This window comes from Orussus abietinus, unplaced genomic scaffold (genome assembly GCF_000612105.2).
Source record: "Orussus abietinus isolate OABI.00-Male unplaced genomic scaffold, Oabi_2.0 scaffold58, whole genome shotgun sequence".
Lineage (NCBI taxonomy): Eukaryota > Metazoa > Arthropoda > Insecta > Hymenoptera > Orussidae > Orussus > Orussus abietinus.
In genome coordinates, this window is record NW_019394249.1 from 492,578 (window position 1) to 514,309 (window position 21,732).

The 21,732-nt window shown below is 59.5% G+C and overlaps 2 protein-coding genes across 5 annotated transcripts in view; one reads left to right on the forward strand and one right to left on the reverse strand.

The window, feature by feature from the left end:
* Positions 1-21,732, reverse strand: part of LOC105698534 — an 87,648-nt gene that overhangs the window by 38,167 nt on the left and 27,749 nt on the right. The gene's annotated exons all lie outside the window — the stretch shown is intronic.
* Positions 1-21,732, forward strand: part of LOC105698533 (LIM domain only protein 3) — a 39,181-nt gene that overhangs the window by 9,879 nt on the left and 7,570 nt on the right. The window contains exon 1 of one of the 3 annotated variants that reach the window (XM_012422852.2): positions 17,081-17,225. The exons of the other annotated variants lie outside the window; for them this stretch is intronic. The gene's annotated coding sequence lies outside the window, so the exon portion shown is untranslated. Of the gene's footprint in view, positions 1-17,080; positions 17,226-21,732 lie in introns of those variants that run through there. 3 annotated transcript variants of the gene reach the window in all.

Here is a 21,732-nt window from a genome sequence, read left to right on the forward strand (position 1 = left end):
ATGCGCCGCGTTATCGCGCGATAATTTATTCAAAGAGCGTCGTGCCATCTCGGCGTCGAAATTGTGGTGGGAAAGTGAACCGCACTCGAACGATCGCTCGCGCCGAGCGCGCCGGGACGGCGGACTTGTTTATATTAATGTCCTCCCATAAATATTAGAAAATAAAAGGAGGAGCTCCAGGTCGGGTCGTATTCCTCGAAGGGCCGAGACCGAGTCTTCCGCGACCGAATCGTCGCTCGTAAAGGAACGGGCATTAAAGCCGGCGAGTCGACGCATCGTCCCGTCCGAAAGTCGAAAGACGCCGACCGAAGTCGGGCGAAATCGAAGAAACGAGGAGGAAAAACGGATTACGCGAGTCGGGAGAGGAAAAGGAGGCGAAATCCGCGGCACCGAAGGGCGACGCGGCGGAGGTCGAGGAGGCGAGAGGGTCTCTCGTTAATTACGAAACGTAAGACCGCATCCGCGCCACCGATCTTCGAGGCTGCGAACCTTCGTTAACCCCGAGACAATGGGAAACGCGACAACTTCTTAATAAGCTTCGGCGGGCGCAAAGTAGAGGGCGAAGAAAGGGCCTACCCTTTCGGTGCCCGCCGACCACCCTTCCGCTCGGAGCGTGCGTCTCGAGATATTTCGCGACGTTCGTCGAGAAGTCGCGTTCCGGCGACCGACGTCCCCTGGCCTCGTTCGGGGGTTCTCGGATTCGCGAATCGAGGGCGCCGCTCCTTCGGTTTTCGTTGACGCTTAACCCGGCCATCCAAGGGCGGAAGATGGGTTCCAAAGGCGAACAACGGAAAACGTCGATATTTATTGCCAAACATCGGGTGAATGTAAAATTCAGTTTTCAATCTAAATGCACTGGTATTGGCCGGAGGGGAAGAGCGAGCCGGCGCGGGGGAGGGAGGCGAAGAAAGCCCCTTTCGCCCGCGTCTTGAATAAAATGTTTATCGCGCGTTAAAACGGGTCGTCCCATTGGATCTCGGATTCCGGAGACGACCTCGCCTCCTTCGAGAACTTTTGCGTCTCCGGACGGCGGCCCTTTCGACGACGAGGTGGCCGAGTTTTGGACGACCCGCCTCGATTCGCGCTCTCCGTCCGAAGGGAGGAGGCCTCGATCGGGAAAGGCGATGCCCCGGACGCCTTCGAGATTTTATGACGGTGCAACGGCAATTGGCAGCAGCTCGCTCCTCGAGTTTGGATTTTATCGCCGTCTTAAACGGTAACTTTGTCTCATTTCGGATGCATGGCTCGAAGGATGCCGGGGTGCTACTCCAACGTCGCTCGATCGTTACGTCGTGTTGCGGGCGAGTCGGTACATCCTCATCGGATCTTTCCTTTCCGACCGTCGTTCTCTCCTTTCTCCCGGTGCCTCGACGCGATCGAATTCCATTAAACGGCTGCTTCTTCTCGGACCCCCGGGAAGATAAAACTGGGGTTCGAGCAGGGCGCCGAGATAATTACCGTATTACGCGACACACGTCGCGAGGCAACGCGCGCACCCCCCGGGGCGCATCTTGCGGTTGCGAATTTAATTAAATATTTTCACGGCCGAACGTTTGCTCGCCCCTTCCCTCCCCACCCTTTTTACGCTCAGGCAATTAACTTTTTTCATTTCTCGGAGGAATTAAGCGCCTATCCCCGCGGCTCGTGCTCCGTCCCCCTCGCTCCGTTCGCCGCAGCGCGAGTCGAACGATCCGAGGCTCGGTACCCCACCAAAGACGTGGTTTTATTCAACTCTCGATGTAAACGTTCGCACATCGCCTTGACACGGCACGCTCGGAAAGTGCGAGTCGTATCGCCGCGGTACGCCGTCGTTTACGCCGACGGTTTTATAAAACCACGCGGATCGAGACCGAGTACCTCTCGAGCCGATTCGGTCGCGTGGCTTCGATGCGGGGGTAAAAGCAGCGGAGTCCGTCCGCTGTCGAGGGCAGGTCCCCGCGTATTTGCCCGATTAAATAAATGCGATCGCTGAAGGGCTCGTCGAGGGGTAGTTTACGCGCTCGCTCGGGGGTTGGGCCCGTCCGCCCCTCGTTCGCCTCTGCGGCCGCGGACTCGCGACTCGTTCGCTCCGGTTACGATGCCGTTAAAAAAAGAAGAACGAAGAACGCGGTTCCGTTAAAAACGTCGAACCGCTTGCTCGAAACGGATACGGGGTGGATCGGTTTCGAGGAGTGGCCCTCGACTCGTCGGCAAAGCAACGAGCCTCCTCCGATTTCATCGTTGCGCTCCTTTAACGAATTCTCGATGCTTTCATTCGCCCAGAATTTTGTCAGCGGGACGATCGGGGACGAGCGGGGACCAGCGGGTAGAAGCGGCTATGCCAGCTTCCCGGCATGAGTCCGCTCGTCGTCCTCGGCTCCGGGGCCCCCTTAATCCGAGGGCGTATCGGGCCGGGACAAAAAATGGCCGCTCGGAGACGGCGGGGAGAGGTCCGGATCTCCGTTAGATAAACACGCGGTATTCCCACGAGCCTCTGCCGCCGTCGCGCGCGCACACGTGTCGCCAATTTTATGCAGTTTTTTGCCCCGCCCGACGCCGGACGTCCTTCGTTACGACGGTAAACTTTAGCGCATTACGTTTACTTTGATGTCGGCCACCGTCGGCGCGTCGGTCGAACCTTTTCGAATCAACGACGAGTCGGTCGACGACCGGCCGGATCGGGTCCCGGGAGATCTCTCCCTTGGGAAACGACGCGAGTCCCGGGCCCGAAAAGCGTTTTTTAGCCGCGCGCTCGCGATCTTACGGGAGTTCCGCTCGTATCCGATTCTCTTTGGCGCCCGGATTACTCGGAAGACCCCGTAGGAATGCCATCGGCTCTCGAGCGCGGAGACCCGACGGAAGCCATGCGCCCCCGCTAAGTGCGGATAAAATTACCCCTCGATGCCTCCGCTTCCCCCCCGCCGTCGGTCCCCTCGAGAATAAATAACTCGGCCGTCCACCGATCGCCGCTTCGGACCGATCCGGCGCAACGCGGCCCTCTCCCTGGAAGCTGCGGAGGTATCGAGTTCCGTATCATGGCGGCTATAATACATTTTTTATCCGATCGAGGGGATCTTCTTTATGGGGGTGGGGGGTGGCGGGTGGCGACGCGCCTGCGCCGTCCTTTCGCGGCACTAGACCCGCCGTCCCGCCGCGTGCCTTTTCGAAATTCGATCGATCGAACGAAACGAGTCGACCTCCGACGCGAAGACGCGCCGGGCGACGTTTCGCGACTCGAGTCTCCGCCCTGGGTCGATCGCCGTTCGAAAGATCGCGAATCGCCCGGAAAGAGATTCCCGGCCGGCCGACGTAAACGTCAATCGCTCGGTTCGCGTAGCGCGCGGAAGCGCGACGGCATTTATGGACGGGCGATCGACCCGATCGACCCGATCGGTCCGATTCCGGCTGGAAGGAGCTCGGAGGGAGCGCGGCCGGAGTGGGGGAGAGGGGCCGGGGGCAGAGTCGTAAGAGGGCGCAGCGGATCGGGGGAGGCCGAGGGGCGGCTCGGGATTGAAAAGCAATTTCCCCGTCAGCGGGGTCGGAGGGGCGCAGCGCGGGAGGGGCTTTATATTAATGATCCAGATATATTATCGGACGTGACCGAAATTGCTGTCAAAAAAGTCGGATATTGGATCGCGGGAGATTGCGAGATGCGCGGCCCGCGCTCGCTCGCCGGCCCTCCGCCTACGATTAAGCGCGGTTCCCTCCGAGGCGAATCACCGCTTGCGTTTTCCGCAACGGAGGACTCCTCTCCGTCGCGGAAGGTCGTCGTCGTCCTCCGCCTCCCGGTTACCCGACCGGTATCGCGATTCGCCCGCGAACTCGCGGCAGCGTCTCGGACGTTCTCCGTCGGAACGTCCGCGAGAGCAGGGGGATAAATAACGCGGATGATAAAATTACGGCATCGCGTTTCCGAGACGCGACGGCCTCCAATTTGCGTTTACCCTTGCGAATCGCGCGGCTCTAACCACAGGTCGAGATCGCTCCCCGATCCGATTTCCGTCGCGAGTCTAATTTCCTGAAATTTTCGCGTTTCGTTCGTGCCTTCGCTCCTTTCGGCCTCCGGCGACCACGCGAGGAGGAACGTCCGCGACGGCGAGGATTTCCGTTCACGGAGTCGCGTATCGCCCTGGAACTCGCTCGAGCGTCCGAGCGCCAAAGCGGATACGCGGCCGCTCGTTAAAGCGCCGAACGGACTCGACGATAGCGTTTATCAATCGCTTCCTATGCGGGTGCGCCCATCCGACGCCGTCCCGTCGCCGTCCCGTCGCCGTCCCGTCGCCGTCCCGCCGCTCGGTCGACTCGCGCGACCGCAATAAACGTACCTGCAGGGCAAACAAGGGGTCCGCGGCGATAGGAACGGAGGCGTTAAGTAATACGCGGCGATAACGTTCGGTCGAGTCGGCGCGAGATGAACCGAAGTAGATAACGACGGGTTCTCGACGACCGGGACACGCGAGCAACGAGACGGGCCCGAAAATTCGGTCGAAACGTCGAGAGACTCGACCCGACCGAGTCGGGTCGGATCGCGTGCTCGACTCCGTAGGTGGCGGTCGGTCGGTGGTGGACGGTCTCAAAGACCAATTTCCGCTGGCCTCTATTTACATAGTTAGGTATACGGAGCGGATAACGCGCCCGGCCGACGAGGAGGGAGGGAAGGGGAGAGCCGCACTCGAGGCGGACTCGCCGCCGACTCGCCGACGGAGGGGAGGTGTAACTAAATTTTGCATATCTCGGTAATTATAATGCACATTCGTTACTCGGCCAACGAATGGAATTAACGTTCGGCCGGTTTGGCCTATATTTATATTTATACTTCCTAATTTAACCCGGACGATTGATGTCCGACGAGTCGAAACGCGCGACCTCGCTCCGCGACGCCCTGCGGGACACCCTCCGCGACGCCCTCCGCGACGCCCTCCGCGACGCCCGCCGCCCGTTCCGACCCAAAGGTTAAAGCGGCAAGGCGTTTAATTGCGAACGGCTCGGTTTTATATCGGCCGGATCGATTCCGCCTTCGCTGCCGCGGGCGTCCGCGAGTCGATTCGCTTAACCCTTCGAGCAGGAATCGATACCCGTGGCCGGGTTTTAAAGCCCTCGCGGATTTCGGGGGACTCGAAGTTTCCTCCGGTCGGACGTTGCGCCTCTTCCGAAATCCCACGACCGGGGTCGGCCGTGGAGGCGAAGGACGTCGAGGAGACCCGGGCTCGTCGGGAATCGGAGGTTGCCGAAGGGGCGGCGGGGCCGGGAGGGGCCGTACTTAGTTAGCGGACAATGCAGCCCCTAATGAACAGCCAGGGGCGCCCGCCAGACCAGCCCCGGCCGGGAGCCATCCACTCGGAGACGGATGCACCGCGTCGCGTTACGTCGGCGTCGAGTCGAGTCGAGTCGAAACGTCGCAGCGATCTCGAGGAATCGTTAACCCTCCCCCTCCGCCCGTCCCTTGCGATTTGTGGACCTCGAGGAATCGATGGATCCGATCCCGGACCGGACTCGTCGTCGAAACCGCGAGCGGTCGAAACGAACGGGTGCCTCCGGGAGGCACCGATCCAAAACGGAGGCTTCTCGTCGGTCGGTCGGCGGATCGGTTGAGAACCGCCGCCGAGTACAGCGGTTGTAATTGGATTCAATTGTCCCGCGTTAAATTAGTGACTGCACTCTCCTGCCAGTTTCTCCGCTCCGGGTCTATCCATCCGGTACTCCCGTCCGGCTCGTTCAAACGATTCGTCGGAGCGAGCTCCTCGCGACTCGGAGAGTCGTCGCTCTTTTTCGTCCCTTCGTCCCTCCCCTCCTGGACGCCTTCCTTCCGCCCTTCGAACGTAAAATTCGCGGTCCTCTTCGGTCGGCTCTTGCCAGGAGGCCCCGGTTCGAAAATCTCAACGACACCGGGGAGTTTCTCGAGTTTCTCGAGTTTCTCTTCTCCTCTCGCGAGCCGAGGAACGTCTTTTAGTAAAAGTGGCTTCCTTCCATCGGAGTCGTTGCCAACGGCGCGGCGTAATGCACCTCTCGCGATAATAAATTTGCGTCGCGGCCGTAACGGCTTCCCGGTAGTCTCTAATGTAATCGTAAAATCATCGGACTAATGGCACGTTAATGAGACCATCGCTTCGCGTATTATTGCCGGCGGAGTGGCGAGGAGCTCATCTCGCGGCGACGGAAGAATTTCAGGCCGGGTCCAAAAAGGAGAGGGCACGGCGAAAACGTTGATTCGATCCCGGAGCCAAGGATCGCCCCATGGATCGTCCCGCGAGCGCCGCGTCGGTAAAAAATGGCCCGAGAACCGCCTGCCTCGGCGAGGGCCATCTGGCGAGGCTCGGTTTCCGCCCCGCGATGTCCAGGTTCGGGACCGCTCGTCGAATCGGCATCTCCTTCCTTCCTTCCTTCCTTTCCCCCCGCTGCTTCTTGGCGCACCCCCGCCCCGGACGGGCGCGGAGGCGGAAAGGTGGGGAGAGGGCGAATGGACGAGGGTTGGATCCCCGGCCGGGTTCGTAAATACTCGCCACTCTCGCGTATTGGTAATATTGTAAGCAGTAATTTTACTAATGGTATTGCTTCGTTCACTGTTTTCCGTTGCGCTTATATAGCGCCGGCCCACGTGAGCGGGCACACGCAAAAGACCGATCCCCCCCTGGACTCACCGGGGTGAACGATCGTTTCCGTAACGTGGATTACGCGAAAACGGTCGCTCCGTTAATCAGCCGACCGAATGGCCATCGTTTCGATATGGGTGCGAGATAACGGGCGAAAAAAAGGGCAGAAGCGGAGACTCGTTCCTCTCGTCGAGTCCGGTCTCGAAACTAACGCGGAATTTTCGGGCGCGCGGCGCGACGTAACTCGCGATCGAAGATTTCGGCGGCGAGGACAATCGCGTCTTCCGGATCGAAGTCGGAACAAAGAGCGAATCTTTATCGTTCGGGCACCGGGATACTCTTTTCCGTAAAATATTAAGTCAAGGATCGCTCGCGAGGAAGCATCGGCACTTAACAAAATTGAGTATTTTTCCCCGACGTCGTAAAGCGGCGAAGCGACGAATCGATCATCGGAAGCGCCTCGGAGAATCCTCGTGCTATCGATCGAATTCCTCGTTACTCGTCTTACCGTTAAACCGTTCGTCGCCGATGTAATTAACGGACCAGTCGACGACGCAACCGTTTCCGCGTTAACGGGATCCGTGAATTTTTTCCCTCGCGGATCGATTTCTCGGTGGTATTCGCCGATTCGAGAGAAATAATCGACGGCGGGTCAGTTCGTCTCCAGGTGCAGCCCGGTCGGACCCGGTCGCTCGAGCCGCGTCCCGCGCGCCCGCGCGGCTCGGTCTTGGCGGAAAGCGGAGTAATTGCGGCGCAATTAAGCGGAAGGAATTGCCGGAATTGCCGGAATTGCCGGAAGTGCCGAGCCCCGCGGCAGTCATCTTATCCATTGTGATTCTTCGAGAGGGTACAGGTAAGCGATGATTCGGCTCGATTAACGTCTCTTTCATCGGCCGCGCGAGATTCGGGGCCCGACTCCGACGCATTTAGCGAGCGGAATCTCGTTCTCGAACGCCAGGCAGGAGAATTCCCCGGAAATTCCTCGGCCTCGCTCTCGACCCTGTTCGCGACCGCCGGCGAGAACTCGAATTATCCACTTATTTACCATCACTTCCGGGGCGGAAGGTGAGAGCGGTCTCCCGAATCCATGGTTATTTGTACAAGATATGTCTGCGTAGACGGAGGGAGCCGGGCCGTCCATCGCGCCGCGTCGGCTTCCTCTCGGCGAGGACGCATGGCCCGTAATCGTTAAAATAAATACGCCACCTTTATCGGTTCCGAGAGTCGGCCACCCGAGAACCTAATTCCCGGGGAATCGGCAAAGGGACCCTCGGCGGCCGGGTGTTCCAGGCACCCGGTGCGAATTATCGATCGAATCGCCATTCAATTATTTGGGACGAAACGTTATTGTTTATCCCGTGCGTAAAGTGCGCGAAACGTCGTTACCAGTTCCTGGCAGTCACCGACTCCGGAGTGGTCGGATTTATTGCATAATGGGGTTTTACGGTCTTATTACCATTTCTGAATTACGCTCAACGCGTAACCGGCTCCAAAGGACTCGATCGTTTCCCTGCTCTCTCCCGCCTCCCCGTCCGAGTCGATCGCGCCGAGCCCGGCCGGATTCCGCGTCCCGTTTCGGGCAGGGTCTTAACGGGGTTGTCGAGCGGTTTCTTCGTTACGATTTCGCCCCTCCCGTTCCTCGGGAGGAGAGGCGCGGCCGAGAGCGCGGGTCTCCGCTTCTTACCGCTCGTCTCGCGCGAGCACGCGTCGGCCGAGCCGCGAGTAATGAATTTCGAGCCGCGCGAAGAGTCGCCGTCCGTAACGAGCTCCCATTAAAACCGAGACTTCCGGGCCGCGACGGATCGTCCGTTCCGTCCCCTCGAGGCGGCGGCTTCGATTCGGGTTCCGCTCCGGGAGGACCACCTCGCGGCGCCTTCCTTCTTTTTACGCAATAACGACCCCGCCGGCTCCGGCCGGAATCTCCATAATTCCGGCTTACAGAAAATGACAGCTTTTAGCGCTGATACACAGTTTATACCGGGTGTATTATTTTAAGTGGCGCTGCCTGTATAATTCAGGACCCGGCGGCCGGAGCGGAGAAAGGTCGACGCGGTAATGGCATCGTCGTGTCGCGAGCTGCAAGCTCCAGTGGTGCTCACCCCCCGTGGGAGGACTCGGATCCGGAACGCGGAAAACGATCGCCGCGAATCCGGACGAAGGACTCGCTCGACCGCGCGAACGGAAAAGAGGAATAACGGAAAACGAGGGTCCTCGACGCGCGCGGGACATCGTCGGGATTGTCAAGAGGATGACGATGAATGGCGGGAGAAAGGGATGGTTTCGCAGCGAGATTCACGAGATCGTAAAGTCGGAAGACACCGCGGTTTACGAGCGCGGTTGCCGGCGACACGGGTGCTCGCCGTCGACGGCGGTCGGCCTCCGGTTCCGGTCGCGGCGAGAAGCGGTCCGATCGACCGATCGAATTAAAGGGACCACCCGGCCCCGAAGTAGGCCCGAGGACGAAGACCGCCGCCACCCGCCCCCGTCTCCCCGGATACGCGTTATCCGCCCAACCAAAATACCCGAGAGAGTCCTCGTCGAGCGGGGAGGGCTCGAGAGCTCTTTGTAAAAATAGCCGCGGTAAACGACATCCAATCCTCCCGTTCGAATGCCTAACGAGCGGGCCGGCCGACTCCTGCGGGGAACAGCTGCGACGTCCTCCTCTCGTCCGCGGACTCCCCGCCAAATTGATCCGAGCCGCGGAAGACGAACGCGCGCGGGCAAGAGGACGGCTTCCTCCGCTCGTCGATCCCCGTCCGGGGAACCGCCTTGGCCGCGGAATTTAAGTAACGCGATATTTGGGGCTCGCGTCGGGAGAGGGGCGGGGGTTCCGCAGCGGCGGGCGCGGGGGAGGCTCGGGCAAGTTGCGGCGCTGATTGCACCACAAAGGGTGCAATTATGCGGCCCTCCAGCAATCACCGCGCATTCTGCCCTCTATTTGGCTCCCACCCCGCCGTGCCCGTTTCCCTCCCCCTCCCGCCCTTCCACCGGGCGTCTTTTTATTTAAATGCGCCCCTGAATGCCCGATGCACTCGATGCAATTTAACTTCGCGGTGGGAAAAAATGTGTTAACGAACGATTGTCGGATCACCCTTGCGCCCCTTCGTTTTCGCCCTCCGCCGGGGAGCGGGGAGCGAAAGTGGGCGAAAAATTGGAGCAATCCCCTCCAGCCGGCCACCGACGAGAGTCGACCTTAGGGGAGGAATCGCGCGATCGCTTCCGTCGCGACCCCGGGATCGACCGTTCGACGAATCGCTCCGGGGCGTCGCGCGTCCTTCCCCGTTTTCATTGGCTGAGTGCCGCGAGAAAAGACCCACGCGGAGAGAGAGAGAACCTCTCGGAAGCGTAAAAACTCGAGCGAGCAAGGGGGAGTCGACGCTTTCGACCCAAAGCCCGGAGCACTCCGGTCGCTCCTCCGAGGACTAATGGACCGCCGTCGGACGGAGATAATTAAGTGGGCCCTCTTCGGGGGCGCGGACCGATCTCTCGGCCCCGGGGGGACTCTTTCCGATCGCGCGCTCGGAGGAAGGCGGGGCCGATTTGGGAAAGGACGAAACGTCGTTAACGCCGGCTCTCTTTCCGCTCCGCGGAAACGCGGCGTCTCGATGGCCCCCGCGCCGCGTCCGGTTTCGTCTCGCGGCTCGCTCGTAAACGAAGTCAAAACGCTCGGCGTCCCGTAAAAGCAATTTGCTGCTCTTTAGCCGGCGCGGTTAAGCCGGAACGACGTTGCGCTAACGTCGTTCGAGAGTTCGTTTATTAGACGGAACGCCTGCCGGATCCGGCGGCGGCGAGCGTGGGAGGGAGACGCGATCCAGATGGCCCGCGCGGATGCCAGACGGCTCGCGCCGGGACGCCCGGGACGCCCTGGACCCCGAGTCGTCCCACGGGACCGAGCGCGCTCCATTTTTTCCTGCCTTCTCCGAAGGAAGAGATCGGGTCTCGTCGATTCGACCCCGTATTTCTTGCCCAAAATAGGCCCTCGGATGCCCCACTGGCCGATAACGCGTCACGCTGGATCTCGGGTCTCGTTACCGTTCGAGCGCCACCGCGACGTCCCGGCGTCGACCGGAGAAGGCGTCCATCGTCGCGGAGTGCTCGAAGAACGTCGACGTTCCAGGAACCCTTCCAATAGCGTAACGACGCGTTACGTTTCCAAGGTCTATTTCAAACTCGCGACCGCTCTCGTCCAGTCCCTACCTCAAGGAACGTTGCCATTTTTAAGAGCGCTTTCGCCCGGTCGAGGCAACTGAATAAACACGCGGCTTTGAGTCGGGACGAAAGCGGCTGCGGGAACGAGACTCGAAGAACCGAGTTTATCTCCAAGGACCGGAGTTCGAGGTACGGTGCGTCCAATGGAACGATCGGCACGGATCGAGGTCGTCCCGAATCCATCTTTGGGTTAAAGTTCGAAATTTGGGTTCGGCTCGGTCGGGCCGAACGGCGGCACCGAAAAGGAAAGCGGACCACGAGGCTCGACCGTTTACGAGGGAACGTCCCTCGGGAATTGGGCGGAACGGCTCGCCGCGCGTAAATATTTCTTCTCGAACGGTTTCCGTCGGGCCCCTCGAGTGTTTGGACAATTGCGTGCCAAATTTCTCGAGACCGTTCGCCGCGTCTTTCCGGGAAGTCGGAAGCTCGTCCCCGTCTCGTTATCTTTAACCGCCGAGATTTCGTGGGGGCGCGGAACGGAGACTTAACTTTAACGATTGGCCGACCGCCTCCTCGAGAACCGTTGCCTCGCTCAAAGGAGCTTCCAAATTCAATTTGGCGCGAGTATTACGTCGGAAAGGGGAAGTCCGGTTCGTTTTAATCATCCCGTCGAAGACGTAAGATCAAACCCGACAACTCCCTCCTTGGAGCGCGCTTCCGCGACGTTTTGACGCGTCCCGTTTACGCGGAGGATCCCTGCGCGGGATCGCTCGGTCCGATTCGAGCGGGGCCGCGGGACCCCCCGCCGACTCGACTTTGATCGGGCACCGGGAGGGAAAAGGCCAAATCGAAAGCGTTGTTAAGCAGGCTCGCGAATCGGACGTCGGGGGGAGCGGGGCTCCTCCGGTCTTGGTTCCGGTCGGGAGGGCAAAAGAGGGGCAGGTACGGTACGGGGTTATTGCCTGTTGGGTGATTTATCTAGTAATACTAGCCGACAGGGCGCGAGCTACCCCTTCGGGGCCAACCACCGCGTCCCGGCGCCCGACACCCCGACACCCCGACACCCCGACACCCCGACACCCCGGCGCACCGCTGGAAATTAAAAACTCACTTTATTACACGTCTCGTTCCATGCACTCGTCCGACTTGGGCCGACTTAATACGAGGCTGCCCCGTCCCCGACGGGACGAATATTATTAAAGTTCGCCTCCCTCGAAGAGCGGCGGGAGGGAGAGGATCCCCCGCGCGATTCGCCTCCGGGATCCTTTGCGCGACTTTTGCCACGAGGCACACAAAAAAGGAATCCGGGAACGTTACGAGCCGGCGAGGAATGCACTTAACGCGTCGGAACGAACGTGGGAAATTGGCGAAACGACCGCGGATGGTCTTAATTCCACTTGAAATGCCTCGAATTTAGGTTCGTCTCGCGGTCGGCTCGTCGATCGTGGAACCGGCCGACGATTATACGGGCTCTTCCCGGCTCCGTTCCCCTTTTCTCCGCTTTCATATATCCCGTCGACGTCCTCGCGCGAGGGCTTCTCTCGCTCTCGCCCTCTGTCTCTCCCTTCTCTCCCTCCCCGCTTTTATTAATGTCAATAAGGCAATTATTGTCGGAGGATGGCGCGGGGAGGCATCTCACTCACATCGCTGCCAGTCCGAGTTACTTGCCACGGAAGGAGGAATGGGTTGAAACGAACCTCGATTCTCTCGGTTCCTTCGATCTCGGAAGCGCCGTTTTCTTCCGCGCGGTAACGCGACGCTAACGCTAGTCGTTCCATTTTCGACGACGCGCGGATCGGAGTATCGTTTTAATTAAGGTGATGTGAAAGTGGCGACGCAAAGGTTTCGTTAATGAAACTTTTCTCCGAACTGGGTGTATCGAATCGTTTCAAAGTTTACAACGTGAATACGAAAGCTCGAAGGGGATGCTCTTGGCACCCATGAAATTTGAATCGTTTAAAAATTTGTTTATAGGTATTTTTTAAATTTTTTATTAAAAATTAAATTTCATGGGCGTCAGGACCTTCCTTATAGCCTTTATATTCACGTTGTAAAGTTTGAAATGATTCGGTACACTCAATTCGGAGAAAAGTGTCGCGAACGATCGACCTCTCGGATGTCACTTTCGTATCCCCTTAATCACTGAAAAAAGGAATGGGTCGATCTTCGATACCGAATTCCAGCCGAGCGATAAAATACCTTGATAATTACCACTAAAAAATCGTCGCGGAAGTAAATCCGATCCCCCCCCGCGAGAAATATCTTTTTCGTAGAGTGGGACGTATCGTTCCAAAGTTTACGAGTCGACCGGCGATGTAAAGCTTATTACGAAGAGTGGAGCGTTGCGCGAGTGGCTCGCATCCGTTCCTACTCGGGTGAACCGAAAGGGGTGGAGGACAATAATATAGGAAAGGGGGGTTCCTCCAGTCTCCGCTAAGCAATATCCATCCACCCCACATGCCTGCCTACCTCTTCATATTATCGGTGTGTACAGGCAGCCCTCAGCAATTTATTTATTACCGTTCCGAACGCACTATTATTGCATTTTTCTAAATTATTACTCGGTCCGTCGATTCGAACGGCGGCTCGATCGACGGCAATATCGACGCTCGAGAGTACCCCTGCTCGGATCCCCCGGAGCATTTCTCCCTTCTTCTCGAATTTAGACCGAATGCGAATCGCTCGAGACGTTCCGACAGACAGGAAGCGGAGGCGCTAATCGGGATTTTTCGAAGCGTTCGAGAAAAGCGAAAGGGAGAGGCTCACCGAGACCAAAGGCGGTGTTTTTAAAAGGACTTTAATGCCCCAAAAGTGGGACTTTGGATACGGGACCATCGGACGGGGAAAGAAGAGATCGGAAGAACGGAGCGAAAGGGGTGACCGAGAGAGAAGGAAACCAGACAAGGTCGGTAAAAAATTCAGCGAGTGAATAAATCAAAGCCCGTCGCAGCAGTCTACGCTCCGCTCTCGGTTTAAGTATCCGGAGTAGCCGGGCTTTGCTCCGGCTCGCATCTCGAATAATATGGAATATCCGGGGAAGAAGCCGTGGATGCACCCCTGTCGACGTCTCGCCGAGCGCACCGGGGATACAGGGCCCGCTCCGGTCAAGTTTCTTCCTCGAAAGGCTTTTATCGTTCCGCCGTTTGCAGGTAATGGACGCGAGCGCAAATAAGGCATATCGAAGCCAGTTCTTGCGGAGATTTGTCCCGGCTTCCATTTGATCCTCCCAGCGGGATACTTTCACCTCGTGAACTTTACGGTTAGAGCTAATTATCCCCGCGTAATTTCGCTCGGCGCGATGAAAAGGTTACGTGGAAGCGCACGGATGGGATAACGCGTGCGGGCGTCCCCGACGACCGGGCGGCGGTTAACGGCGGATTTCTTGCGAAATAATCTTACCCGTACCCCGGTCCGGCCGGCGCTACTTTTTAATCCCGGTCGCGGACTCGTCTCTTCGACGAAGGCTTTAACTTTTAACGACTCGGAGATGCATCTCGAGTCGCGCCTAGGAAGTTCATTCGCGCACGCATCGTTCCCCGTGCGCGGTCCGGCGATACGAGCAGCCGAGCGTTTCGCCGTTTCGAGCTTCCCGACGGAGATTCCGCCAAAGGGGAAACTCCTTCGGCGCGTTTTCCGCCATCGCGAGGACGGGGAACGACGACTTACGGTAATGCCGAATCGACCGAGAGGGCGGAAACTGGAGTCGCGGGCTCGGTCGGTCCAGGAGAAAGTTACCATACGTCGTGGACCGTAGGGATCGCGACGTGGCCCTAACCGCGCGTATACGGCCCGAGGGGTGGTCGGATCCACGGTGGTTGGTGGAAGAGAAGGGGCGCAGGGTCGGAACGGCGGCTCATCTTGTAATGGACTCGGGAGACAGCCGAGTCGGCTAATGGACTCTTGCTCTTTCGGAAAAGTTCTCGGTATCCACGCCACGCGAGTATCGACGCCATCGGGCCGCGCCGTTCCAAAATCCGAGAACCGAAGCTTCCGCTTCGTCGCGTCCAGCGTTTCGTTCGCTCCTTCGAGCCGAATCGATGGTCGCGACGTCGAGGAAATTTTGACGCGGCCGCTCGGACAGTTTTCGAGAGTCGCGGACGGTCTCCTCCGCGTCGGGGAATTTGGACGCGGTCGTTAGCGGTTCCCTCCCTCGATCGGCCCGGAGGACGAGTCCGAAGGTTCGGGCGGCGGCCTAGGGTCGGAGAAAGGAGAAAACGGAGGGGAGCGGGAGAGCGAGAGTCGCCCCTTATTCCATCTTCCTCTTATATCCCGGTCCACTCGGGGCCGCCGCGCCCTGACCACCCCGCGTCCGATGTCCGATACATCAGCCCCATGCATAATAAATCCCAGGTTGCGAGGAGCGGAGACCGGACGAGCACTCCGGCAGCGCCGAGGCTCCGAAACGAAGGTCCGCCCCTCCCGCCGTCCGGTGCCGTCCGGTGATGGAAGGCCCCTCCGGATATCGATATCGAGGATTGTCCGTGCGGCCAACTTCGCCATCGAATTCTCCCGAGCGCGTTATCCGCTCGGAACTTCCTCGCTCGCCCGTCCCGGGGCGTGCCTCGTCGCCTCCACGGGGAGGGATCGGACCCGCGATCGGCATCCTCGGTCGGCATCCTCGATCGACGTCGAGAGCCTCGAAATTTCCCCGCGCAACGACCGGACCTCGTTCGCCCTCCGGAAAGGATCCGCTTCGTCTCCGTCGGTTCGTTTCCGAGGGATTCCCGCGAGCGCGAGGGGTGACGCGAGTCTCGATTCTTGGCAACGATACGTCTCGGGCGCCTTTTCATCGAGACGCTCCACTTCCTCGGCCGCAGTGGTATAAGTAGAGGACAAAGTAGACGGCGGACAGAAAACCTCCATTAAAGTCCCTAGAAGCGATTAGGACCGTGACTCTACCCCCTCGCGCGGCTCCCCTCTTCCCCCACTCCGAGACCCGTGCCATTCGTTCTCCCGTTCTCCCGCTCTCCCTGTCTCTCTCCGTCTCTCTCCGAAACGAGAAACGTCGGACGCGGAAAGCCTCCGGCCCGCTCCGGGGCAAACGAAGAGCAGTTTCGCCGGATCTACGACGCACCGCCGTTAAGGTTATCGTAAAGGCAATTCTCGAAGATCCATGCTTTTAAGGCCGGACGACGTCGCTCGGACGTCCCCTCTCCGCGACCCCTTTGAACACGAAGAATCGGTAGAATTTTAAAATCAACGAAACGTGTACCTTACCGTGCCAGTGGATCGCTTCGACGATAACGAAATTCGCATCGACGAGGGGATAAAAGACGTCAAAACTGCGGTCCCTCCGCTCGAAGGGACGTTGACATTTTCCCACGTAATCGGCGTCTCGTCCCGAATCGGTCGTTGATTAGCGCGGCGATCGCGCGGACGCGGCTTAATCCATTTCGTGACCTCTTCCGGCCGGTTTCTCCGCGTCGGGGTGAAACGAAAGGTTGTAGCCTTTCTAATTTAATCTGGCGAATGATTCCGTGATTCTCGAACCGGCAACCCTTTCATTACTTAGTTCCAACCCTCCGTTCCCACCCCCTGCCGGCCACACAACGGTAAATCAGCGGCTGGGGTAATTTTTGTAATGGGAGGTGTGGTCTCGCAGGGGCGAGCCGAGTGGCGGGGGCGGAGGTCGCGTGGAAGGGACGCGCTACCCCTGCCGGGGGGTCCGGGACGGTAGGGGCGGTGCACGCGCGGCGTATATCGGGAGAGTCGATCTCCCGTACACTCGGGACTCCCGACTCTCCCGATCGAATTTTCTCGCCCCTCCTGATCTCTGCGCGCCCCTTCGTTGCGAGCCCGATGACCATCGATTCCGCGCAAAGAGACGTCACCGAAGACCCGCCGCCTTTTACCCGTCCCTGGCTCGCCCTCCTCGCCGCGTGCCCGCGACTTTTCCAAATTCGACCAAGCGAGCGAATCGAGACCCCAACGATCCGGGGCGATTTCCGTCGCGAGATCTTTTACGTTTCTCCGATTCGAAAGAGTCGACCCGTTCCCGTCGGCCGGGCTCCCGCAGTCCGGAAACCTAAGTCGCTTTCACGGTTTGCCGAGTAAGCCGTCGAGGAGCGTAAACCGAGCTCCCGAGAGGGGCGGCCGGGAGCTCGGAGGGGCGCGCGCGTCGGTGGCGGGGACGCGGAGGGGCCGCGGAGGGGCCGCGGAGGGGCGGCTAGTCCGCGCGGAGTGGGGGTTTATCACCGCCGGTTGCGTGCCGCGGCACACGCGACAGTTTACAGCCAGCTGCCGCGGCGACAGGTTCTCGATCCGCGTCCGGGACCGGTTTAGGAGAGCGGGAAACGCTTCGGCGACTCGAAGTCGACCATGCCCGGGACGCGGGGATCCTCGCCGAGGTCGGCCGACCGGCCCGCTTAGGAGACGGAGGAGCGATCCGTGCGCGAACTCGAGCGGCTCGGCCAGCAACGTGCAGTGTTCGATCACCCTCGGCAGACCCCCCACCGGCCAAAATTGCTCCGCACGCGAAGTCACCCCAGGGTTCGAACTTATTGCCAGGTAACGTCCGCCCGCCACCGAGAATCTAATCTGGACGCAATTCGACGAGCGGGACGCGATAATTGGATTGGAATCGGTCCGTCGCGAAATTTGCAGGAAACGTAGCGCTCGTCTTGGCCGAACGAGGGACTCTTTCGGAGGCCTCGGTTTCGGGACAATCAAAGATTCCTCAAACTCCGTGACGACGCTTCGAAGACTCGCGTCAAATTCTGTCCGTTCGTTTTTTGTCGGAGCCGGAGCATCGAATCCGGAAACGTCTAAGGTTAAACGTTTTTCTCTTGCACCGAACTTCCGCGTCGCGGATGTATCGTCCGGCCTCGTAAAACCGGCCGCGCCTAAGACGCGCATATTTCCGCCGAACGAGATACCGCGCCATGAAATACAAGCCAGCTCGCGATAGTCGACGCCTCGAAAGCGGAAGTCGCGTCGAAAGAGTGCATTTTTTTTTTTTCTCGGCGTTTCCCGCAACGGTCGAGAGTCCGAGTCGAAGAGGGAAGAATACGTCGTCGCCCGTCCTTTCGCGCCCGCGGGAATCTCTCGGTCGAGGAATTCCTAGAGGGGAACGCGTCACCGTTTACAGATTCGTCGGGCCATTTTGTCCCCGGTCACGTTCGGACCGGTCGAGAAAACTGGGTATTCCTTTTCGCGAGTCGTCGGTCCCCGCATGGATCGAGAGCGGCAGATGTCAGGTGCGACTCGGGAAGGTTGCCGGCTGCTGCACCTTCCGTTAACCTCGACCGAGAGTCCCGGGAACGAGCCCGCGTTCGAGACGTCTCAATGGCTGGACTTTAAAATTACCTCCTCATGGGAGGAAAAGCGGACGAAAATATCGCGTTCTCGGATCGTAACCCGGACTCGAACCAACAAAACGCTTCCGATCGTTTCGGAATTTTTCATTCGCGACTCGAAGAGGCAAAAACGTCAAAGGACGGCATCGACGTCGGTCGAGGTTTTCGCGGCGATTGGCGCGCACGCGCCGTTGCGGAGGGCGAGTCGGCGAACCGGTAGCGTCGTTGAATTTCATCCCCTTGATATAACGAACCACCCTGCGCGGAGAGGCCGCGTGACGGATGAGAGGGCGTCCGTCCGCTTGGGTTTCGATAATTAGCGGTAGTTTCGATGCCGCGGCCTCGTTAGTCGGCGACGAGGACGGCTCGATCGTTTCGTTTCGAGTCGAGGAGAAGAGGGGGTTAAGACCTGCCGGGGTCTTTCGTCTCCTCGCGACGACGGGACACCCCGTCCGTCTTGTCCGTTAAATTGGCGCGGTTAATTAGTCGCGACCAGGAGCGGAAACGCGACGAGTCTCGGCGAAACCTCGGCTTTCGGCTCGCCGCGTTTCTCGCGGAAGAGCAACAAATTCCTCCAGCACTCGGCGCCTCTGGAAGCCGCGACAACGTCGACCGGGAGCGTTTTTCAAAGCGGGTGCGTCGAGCTCGAGCAATGGGCCGGGAGGAGACGGTCGCGCGATTTGGCGAAATTCGCCCGTGATTACCTTCTCCGATATCTAATATTGGACCTAACCTAATATCGAATCCAATATTAGTTATCGACGAAGGAAATTCCCGCGAGTGGCGCGCGCCGTCCCCTCTGCGGGCCCAACTTTTCGCGTACTCGCGACGGTTCCTCCGGTGGACGCGGTTTTCCTCCGCCAAAGGTGTCCGATGGACGTCCGGGTCGATCCGGGACTCGGCCCGCCGAAACCGCGTCGCGGCTCGGATTCGACGCGCCCCTTCCGGAAGGTTAGCGATTTCTTGTCCCGCGCCCCTCGCCCTCGCCGCGTTCGCCCCTTCCCTCCGGGGGGTTGAAAATCCCGAACGGAGGCGTCACGCGCCGTCCCGTTTATCCCGCTTGGCAAATTGGTGCGGCTAATTAGCCGCGGCTGGAGGCGGAAATTCGACGTGGCTCGCGAGAGGTCGATTTTCGAACGGCGGCCGCTCGACCGGTCCCCGCAAGGACGAGGTAACGACCTTTTCGGTAATCTCTCCCCGGGTCGAGTTAATCCCCGCGTTTGCGTAACAAAAAGGTGGCGCGCAACGGTCGGTCGGCCCGACCGAGCGTAATCTCCTTAGGTGAGGTCGGCCCCGTATCGACACCCCTTCGGGGCTCCCGGCTCGAGTTAATCGACCCCCGAGCCGCCAGGTGGCACCGGCTGCTCCTTTGCGCGCCGAGGGTCGATGGAAGCCCGCCGGTCCCGAGACGACTCGCGACGTGACGGAAATGAGCGATCGCCGCGCCGGCTCCGACCGAAAATTGCAATTAAAAAGGCGATATAAAGGGCGGGCCCGCGGCCCGATAAGGGGAAAGCGGGACGGGACTCGGAAAGGGAAGAACGAAGAGAGCCGAGAATCCGATACGATACACAATCGAGATCTCAATAATGAACAATTAACAATACTTCCGTCTCGCCGGGCAGAAACGGCTTTATTTCCCGACCAGGAGTTTCCGGACTTCCGTGCGAGGGGCACTCTTCCGGAGTTCCCCTCTTCCTGGATTCTCCCCCCTACGGTTCGCGCTCTCTCTTTTCTCTCCATACATCCCGGAATCCTCCTGAAATCGTCCCCCCCCCGCGGAATCCGCTCCACCCCTTTCGAACTCGTCGGCTTTTCGCCGGATACCGGCTATGCGGCGAGGGGTATCTTTCGATTATCGAGACCGCCCTTACCTCTCGGCGCCTTAGACGGACCCCATTGTCTTCTCGGCTCTTTCAATTAATGTTTTGATTGATTTTCCCCGCTCCCGTCGCGCCCCCTCCACTGCTCGCCATGGCCGAGTCATGCGTTCGACCTTCGAGATCGCGGAACGGCGGGTCAATTTTCGAACTCGGCGGGGCTCGAGCGAGCGACGGCTGGCGAGATCGCCGCCGGAGGCGCGCGCGTCGCCCGACTTGCGCAGGGGTTGAAAAGAAAGAGGGAGGAAGAGAGAGAGAGAGAGAGAGAGAGAGAGAGAGAGAGAGAGAGAGAGGACGCGGTCGGATTGGCGTTATACCGGTGGCTGTTTTATTGCGAGATTTGCGGCATGGCCTCTCCGTGTAACAAGACTTACCGAGATCTTAATAGAATCTGAGACCCAGCCAGCGGTGCCGCCGCCCTCGCCCCTTTCTTGGCCCCCTCCCCGCCGCCTTGCGACCCCCTCCCGGCCCCTCCCGACCCTCGGGCTGACCGTTGCATTTCCCACGTATGGGCTTTCCGGGGAGAGGGAATGCTTATTCTAAGCGTATAAGGGTGATTTACGAATATTGGCTGTCGTCGAAGTATCGGGAGTGCGTAGATTTTCTTGCGGGCATCTCGTCGACCTTTCTCGAGGGGACTCGTACCCTTCGGCGGTCATGGAAAAGGGGAGAGGGGCCCCGTCCCGGATGGTATCGTCAAAAAGGAACGAGCGGCGAGTCCGAATTCGTTCGATCGTCCGTTTACCCTCCCGATCGAGGCCGACGTCGCGTCGACGGTCGAGTTACCGGGCGCGAGTCATCACCCGAAGGGAGTTGAGCACCCCTGCGGTATCACGAAGCCGTCCGGTTTAATTTATGACCGGGGAGTACTTTCCAATTTTCAATGACCACCCTGCATCTCCGGACCCTCCGCCGATCCCTCACCCGCGCGGCGTCCGGGGGCAGAACCAATTTTACATTTTATTCCCGTATTTAGATTTACCATTTCAGATATTGTAAGAACAAAAATAAGTTTAAATTGAATTCCGTCATCCTTCAACCTCCTCCGCCTCCGCCCCGGCCCGGCCCGGCGCCACCGCTCTCCCCCTTTCTTACTCCCCGCGCGCCGGACATACGTCCCCCTCCCTTCGCCCCGGAGCTAATTTTTAACCGGCGCCCCGAGTTCGGCTCGCCTATCGTTAATTGGATCCCAGATGAAGGAGCCGCACTCCCGGAATAAGAGGGTCGCTCGGGGGCGGCGGGCAATATCACACCGGGAAAATAGAAACTCGAGGCTTCGCCGGGGGGCGGGGGCGGGGGCAAGCCGCGGGAGAGTGAATCACGCGAACCCGGCCTTCGGATCGCGCTCGAAAAAGCCGGCGCTTTTCGCTCCTGGGTAATTAAACCTCACCTATAATTGAACCCAACCCCGCGGCGCCCCTCCCGCGTTTCGACGATCCTCGGACGAGCGGCTTTTCTCCGTTTCGCGGAATTTTCCGCCCCGCCGGCTTTCCCGGCGAGCGGTCCGCTTTCCGGCATCCGAGGCCTCGATCTCGTCGGGAGCGGGGGCGCCGCGACGCCGGCCGACGCGCGTTCCTTTTGTGTCCGGGTGTCGTCCGCTGCGCGAGGGTGGCGACTTTGATCGCCGAGCACCCTGGTCCGGAGGCGACTCTAACCACGCGGAAGACGTATAAATTTCGCTCGCGTAACGAGCTCGGCGCGGGGGCGGGAGCGGGAGCGGGAGCGGAGAAGAAAGACGAGGAGAGGCACGCCGGCACCAAATTTTAATTTCACCCCTAACAAGGGGATGCGCTCCGAGAGAGGAGGACGCGCTCTCCTCGGCCCTTCGGGGCCACGGGG